Consider the following 7,187-nt stretch of genomic DNA (forward strand, 5'->3'; position numbering starts at 1 on the left):
CCTGCTTATACTCCTCTATTTTTCAACTCATTTTTTTCTCCATATTGGCTTCATTGTCAGATCGGCTCTTCATGATAGCCCTCTTCCTGGGTGGCAAGGACAACCCCTCAGGGAAGCTTATGCCCGTTACTCATCCCCCTCAGTCCTGAAAAAGGATCCCAATTGACAAGTTTGATAGCACACCTAAGGCAAAGGAGTTCAGTTATATGACCCAACGTGGGATGGAGCGTGCTGATGTTCCCCAAAGAAGAGGTTATTGAAGAGAAAACTACGGGGGCATGTGGGTGGCTGAGTTGGTTGGGTGTCCAACTCTTGATTTCTGCTCAGGTTCATGAGTTCAAGCCCCCCACCTGGCTCTTCGCTGACTCTACGGAGCCTGCTTGGGATTCTCTCTCCCTCTCTCTCAAAAAATAAATTAAACAAAAACAAACAAACTGCAGTCCCAAAATGGCATCACCTAGGTTAAAGCCCCAAGTCAGTAAACCAAAACTGAATACCTAACCTAAATACAATTTCAACTCCCCAGGAATGTAACCTTTAACCAATCAACATGGAATTTTATGGTCAATACTAGGAAATTTACGGGTAGACCCCATACACTCTCCTAAGGAGCACAACCTTGCCTAAACAGAGTATTCCTTGCTAACAAATTCTTTTCTTCTTCTTTTTAATGCCCTCTCTTGCTTTAATTTTTGTTTATTTATTTTGAGAGAGAGAACAAGTTGGGTAAGGGCAGAGACAGAGAGGGGAGAGAGAGGGAGAGAATCTCAGCACAGAGCCCAGTGTGGACTCGAACCCACGAACCATTAAGATCATGATCTGAGCCGAAACCAAGAGTCGGACACTTAACCAGCTAAGCCACCCAGGTGCGCCATCCTCCCCCTGCCTCTTGCCTTAAAAAACGTTTCCCTTATTTAGCTCAGTGGAGCTCCCCACTACTTTGCTACATGGGAATGCTGCCCAATTCATGAATCACTTAATAAAGACAATTAGATCTTAAAATTTACTCTGTTGAGTTTTGTTTTTTAACAAAGTGATCTGTTACCCGAAGAAAGAGAAAAGGATACTAGGCAAGCCCAAACCACATATGTGCTATGGTAAGAATTCTGAAAATTTTGGCAAAGACCTATAAGAAAAGACTTCAAAGAGGATTTGTGGGGCATGCTTAAAATATAGTTATTCCATTATAGCAAGCACCAGTGCCACCTTATTAGTCCCTCTTCTTATAATTAATACAAACTTAATTTGCAATATTCATCTTCACCGCCACTTCTTACCGTTAATTGAAGGCTAACAGCATAATTTCTCCAAGGTTCAATCTCCAATTCATATTGTTGCAATTGCCATTTCTTCAATGGCAACTTCGCCTTGTGTATTAGCTATCTATTGCTGTGTAACAAATTACTGCAAAACATAGGAGCTCAAAACAACAAATAATACATGATAAGATAACAGATACCTCACAATTTCTGTGGATCAGGAATTCAGGAATCTTCGCTGGGTGAGGCTGGCTGAGTCTCTCATGAGGTTGCGATCATCTGAAGCCATTTTCCTAAAGGCTTGGCTAATGCTGGAGGCTAAGTGATTCTAAGCTAGCCGACCTGGCTATTGGCAAGAGACCGGAGTTACTTATTGGCTGTTGGCTGAAGTCCTCAGTTACTTGTCATGTGACTCCATAAGGTTTATTGTGCATATTTACAACGTGGCCGCTGGCTTCCCCAAGGCCAAGTGAACCGAGCGAGAACAAGAACAATAAGGTTTTCATATAATAAAAAATAAAAAAGAAAAAAAAAAAGAAAAATAAGGAAGCCACAACACCTTTCTTTGGCTTCCTCTTGTCAGGATGCTTCCACCATATTCAATCCCTTAGAAGTCAGTTACTAACCACAGCCACGTTCAAGGGGGGAGAAATTAGGCTACACTTTTTCAAGGGTGGAGTCTACCCTCTGACCACAAATTGTTTATATTCCTTCCACATACAAAACGTATCCCCTTCCTCCAAAGAACCCCCCAAGTCTCATCCTTTTAGAACATTTCCATGAAATTCAGAAGGTTGGCATCTAAATTAGTACTAAGCATGGATGAATCTCCTAAATGTATTCGTAAATATCCTCAAGTACAGTTTCTGTGACTCTATAGACAAGAGAGTCTCTTAATCTAGAGACAAGTTATCTGTACCCCCACACATGTAAAATACGATGGTGGGACAGACTTAGAATAACCAACAGAGATGGTTCTGTTCAAAAGAGAGAAAATGAGAAGCACTGAGGGGTTTATAGCAATTCCCAAAGCCCGCCAAGCAAATTTTGGAAGTTGCTTGATAAGGAGTCAAAGATTCAAAATAATTCTCTATGACTCTTGACTCCAGTGTCTGGCTTTGGGTTCTGCCTTGAGTCATTTTTCCTTGTTCTTGGAAAGTAGTATGTGGTTGCACCTGAGTAGATTTCTTGTAGAAATTTGCAGGTCCAAAGACGTCATTTCATCTGTCACTTTTCCAACTGTTTCTCAGTTCAAACTGGTAGCATTTCTGCTGATACATTTCTGTTAAAAATTGTTAACTCTGGGGCGCCTGGGTGGCTCAGTCGGTTGAGCGTCCGACTTCGGGTCAGGTCATGATCTCGCGGTTTGTGCGTTCGAGCCTTATGTTGGGCCCTGTGCTGACAGCTGAGAGCCTGGAGCGTGCTTCAGATTCTGTGTCTCATTCTCTCTCTCTGCCCCTTCCCTGCTCATGCTCATGCTCTGTCGCTGTCTCTCTCTCAAAATTAAATAAACATTAAAAACTTTTTTTTTAATTGTTGATTCTCTGTGAATCTCACTGAGGTTCATGCCATTAGACAAAAGCTGTATGCACCAAATCTTCAATATGTGCCTTTCGCTACTGTGGGCAGCTGCTGGGAACAGGATTCTTAGAAACCCTATTGTTTGAGAGGATCTGTCCGACAAAGTGTTAAAATATTTAAATGGCCTTTTGTCTCATGGTCAGATACTCTGAGACACCACAATAGATCTTTCTGAGGTCTTAAGGGATTTTAAATTCACAACCTAGATTTCATGTTTATTTTTTTAAGTCTATTTATTTATTTATTATTTTTTTAAAATTTGAAATCTACTGTCAAATTGGTTTCCATACAACACCCAGCACTCATCCCAACAGGTGCCCTCCTCAGTGCCCATCACCCACTTTCCCCTCCCTCCCACCCCCCATCAACCCTCAGTTTATTCTCAGTTTTTAAGTCTCTTAAGGTTTGGCTTATTTTTTTTATTTTTTTTAATGTTTATTTATTTTTGAGAGAGAGAGAGACATACACAGAGCGTGAGCAGGGGAGGGGTAGAGAGAGTGGGAGACACAGAATCTGAAGCAGGCTCCAGGCTCTGAGCTGTCAGCACAAAGCCTGATGTGGGGCTCGAACTCATGTGCCACGAGATCATGACATGAGCCGAAGTTGGACGCTTAACCGACTGAGCCACCCAGGTGCCCCAGTCTATTTATTTATTTTGAGAGAAAGCACGTGAGAACACAAACGGGGAGGGGCAGAGAGAGGTACAGAGAGAATCCCAAGCAGGCTCTGCACTGCCAGTGCAGAGCCCAACCCAGGGCTCGAACACACGGACTGTGATATCAAGACCTGAGCCAAAATCAAGAGTCGGACGTTAACCGACTGAGCCACCCGGGCGCCCCTGGTTTCGTGTTTAGACCATGTTTTCCTGAGAGAACCTGGGATCCATCTCTGCCTGAAAGCCAAGTCTTCATTTTCCCTGGCTGCCTTGCCTAGAAAATGTGGTTTAAAATTGTTTAAAAAAAAACAATTAAGCCTTGACTGCTTTATGTTTCACAGTCCTTCCTTCCTTTACCTTGCTCCTCTCATACTTTAGTATAGTGGAAAGATACACCTGGACGGCACCTTGAATATTCTAGCTGGAAATCTCCTTAGTTAGACCCCATATTCATTAGCAGGCGCATCTTCCACTCTCTTCATCACGGAAGGCCATCGTGATCTTTCTGCCAGTGTCACAGGGATCACATTTCCTCCACATTCCAGTAAGGTTTTCCTTGCTCTCCCGTAAGCGAGCCTCCTCTGGTCTATGTCCTTCCACTAACGGTCTTTTCCAGGCCCATCATGCTTTCACAAACCCTGTCTCCAAAATCACTCCAGCTTCTGTCCACTGCCTGAGTCCAAAGTCACTCCCACATTTTAGGTGTTCGTCATGGCCACGCCTTACTTCCAGGGATCAAAATGATTTTTTTTTTTAATCTACTGTCATGTGAGAAATTAACAACACCTTAAAAGATGCATACAAATAAAATTTTGATAGATGGTGCCAAATTTCTCTCCAAAACAGGTGACAGTGTAGGAGACTGTTCATATCACAATACTATTCATCGTTTTCAACTTTATCAATGGTTTTAGTCTGTACTTCCTTTGTTACTTGCGAGGTTGAAAAAAAATGGCCATTTTGCATATTCTTGTAGTAAGAGCCATTTCATATCCTTAGGGTTGTTTTCTTTCTTTAGTGATTTGTATGAGTGGTTGTTAAATTATAGATAATAATCTCTCCTGTATATTGCACACATCTTTTCCCATCCCTCCATTGTCTTTTATCTCGTGTGCTATTTTGTCTTAAATTGGTATTACCTTTTTTTTTTTTTTTTTGATTTAATTTGTCAGTTTTCATTTTATGGCTTCAGAACTTGATTAGGATTCAAAGATGATAAAAATTCTCCTATTTTCTTCTAATGCTTTTATAGTTTTGTTTTTAAGGAGCTTACTACACTCCAGCTGATGTTTGTCTTTGTGCATAGTAAGGCTGTCGCTTTTTTTCCACCCAAATGGATAGTCAATTGTCAAAAGGCCATTTATTGAACAGGCCATTCTTTCTTCACGGATTTAAGATACTTTCTGTAATTTTAAAACAATTTGCACCAAGATGTGTTCATTCTGTTTGGGGGTCTCTGTTCTGTGGGCCTACGTATCTTTCCCTGTGCCAAGTGCTATGCTATTTAAATCATTGTATTATGCTATTATGCATGTATTATGTATTATGCTAAAGTATTATGCTATTTAAATCATTGTAATTTTGAGTGCCTGGGTGGCTCGGTCGGTTAAGTGTCCGACTTCGGCTCAGGTCGTGATCTCACAGTTTGTGAGTTTGAGCCCAAATCAGGCTCTGTGCTGACAGCTCAGAGCATGGAGCCTGCTTTGGATTCTGTCTCCTTCTCTGCCCCTCCCTAACTTGTGCTCTGTCTCTCTCTCAAAAATAAATAAACCTTAAAAAAAAGTTTAAATCGTTGTAATTTTGAATTATGCTTTGATATCTTGAAGGGCATACATATACATTGTTCTTATTTCTAAGACTTCTGGGCATTTCTAATCATATTTCCTTCCACGTAAACTTAAAGGCTTGATTGCCAAGGTTCAGGAAAGTTGTTGAATATAATTGGAATGGCACTGATTTTGTAGGTCAGTTGGGAGAGAACTGACATTACTGAGTCTTCCAGCTTGGAAATACTTTCTCTTAATTTATAAAGTTGTTTTATGCTTGTCTCCAGAGTCTCATAGACTACTTTTCATGGACTTTCTTATTTCTTAGGCATGTTCCTAGGTCTTTCATTCTTCATTGCTTATGTTAATAGAATCCCCCTCCTTCTCCACCCCTGTAATTTCTCCCTAGAAATGACAAAAGAATGAGGTAGATTGGCCTGGAAAGATTTTTCCACTGGCTGTTCATCCCACCAGCCTCACCCCTACCTCAACCGAGTGGAAACAGCTGCCAAAATCTTCTTTGTAAAATGTAAACGAAGTCATGTCACTTCCTTCTTCACAACACTTCAGTGGCAGTGTTTCCCACCGCCCCTAGAAGAAAATACAAGTTCCCTAACACGATGCACACGATGGCACAGAATCTGTCACCACCCAGGTCTCTGACCACATCACTTCCTCCTTGGTATGGCCCTGTCCCGGGCACCCTGACCTTCAGTTACTTCAATCACTGAGCTTTGGCCTCCCTCCCAGCCCGACCTAAGATGTTAGCAAAATGGGGAACAGAAAGAGAACTGGTACAGCCTCTTGTTGTCCTGTGCTGAGCACGTTTTCATCTATCAACTGACAAAGAGACTCTCTTTGAACTTTGGTCAGGCCTTTTCGAGCCCCCTTCCTGCCTAGCAGAGCCCAGTTCCAGCAAGAATCCTGGTAAGTCCATTCATCAAGAATCCCCCCACACTTGATATCTCATCACCCGGGCCTCCTTCGACAAGAACCCTGCTAGGTTGGTTTAGCAAGAATCTCTACTACTCCTGATGTTTCCTTTTAGTAATATTCCATCCAGTGATGCCCCCACCCCAATTTTGCTTGTTGGCTATAAACCCATAAACCCATAGCTGTCTTTGTTGTATTCAGAGTTGATCCCAATCTCTCTTGGTAGTTTTGACACCTATCGCAATCGTCTTGAATAAAGACTTCCTTACCATTTTAGCAAGTGTCATAATAATTCTTTTTTTAAAACAACTTATTTAGGGGCGCCTGGGTGGCTTGGTCGGTTAGGCGTCCGACTTCAGCTCAGGTCATGATCTCGCGGTCCGTGAGTTCGAGCCCCGTGTCGGGCTCTGTGCTGACAGCTCAGAGCCTGGAGCCTGTTTCAGATTCTGTGTCTCCCTCTCTCTGACCCTCCCCGTTCATGCTCTGTCTCTCTCTGTCTCAAAAATAACTAAATGTTAAAAAAAATAAAATAAATAAAACAACTTATTTAGATGATATTTGTGGATCAATTAGCCATGGGGAGTGAGGGGGGAAGAGGCATTCAGGAAATTTATAGTTTTAACTGAGGCTTGTGGGCGGACAATTTATTAGTCATTCAAGGCTTAGTTGTAGGGCACAGAATCCACTCCAGCTACCTTTAGCAGAAATCAACTACAGGGTATCAGAGTACAGGATATTAACCGCAGGTACAGAGGCTCATAGAATCTTGTGAGAGCTGAATAACTTGACTCTTGGCCGAATTTCCTCCAGCAACTGCTCCTTTGTGACTAGAGAGCCAAATGCCTGATGGAGAAGACTTTACTACAGCTGTAATTCTAGAAGTCCTCCAGCTCAGCTCCAATCTTTACCAGTAAAAGGGATACCTCATGCACTGTCTCTGTCTCCACTTTAAAAAAAATTTTTTTTTAAACATTTATTTATTTTTGAGTGACA

This window comes from Puma concolor, chromosome A1, assembly GCF_028749965.1.
Source record: "Puma concolor isolate L17-30 chromosome A1, mPumCon1.1.hap2, whole genome shotgun sequence".
Taxonomy (NCBI): domain Eukaryota; kingdom Metazoa; phylum Chordata; class Mammalia; order Carnivora; family Felidae; genus Puma; species Puma concolor.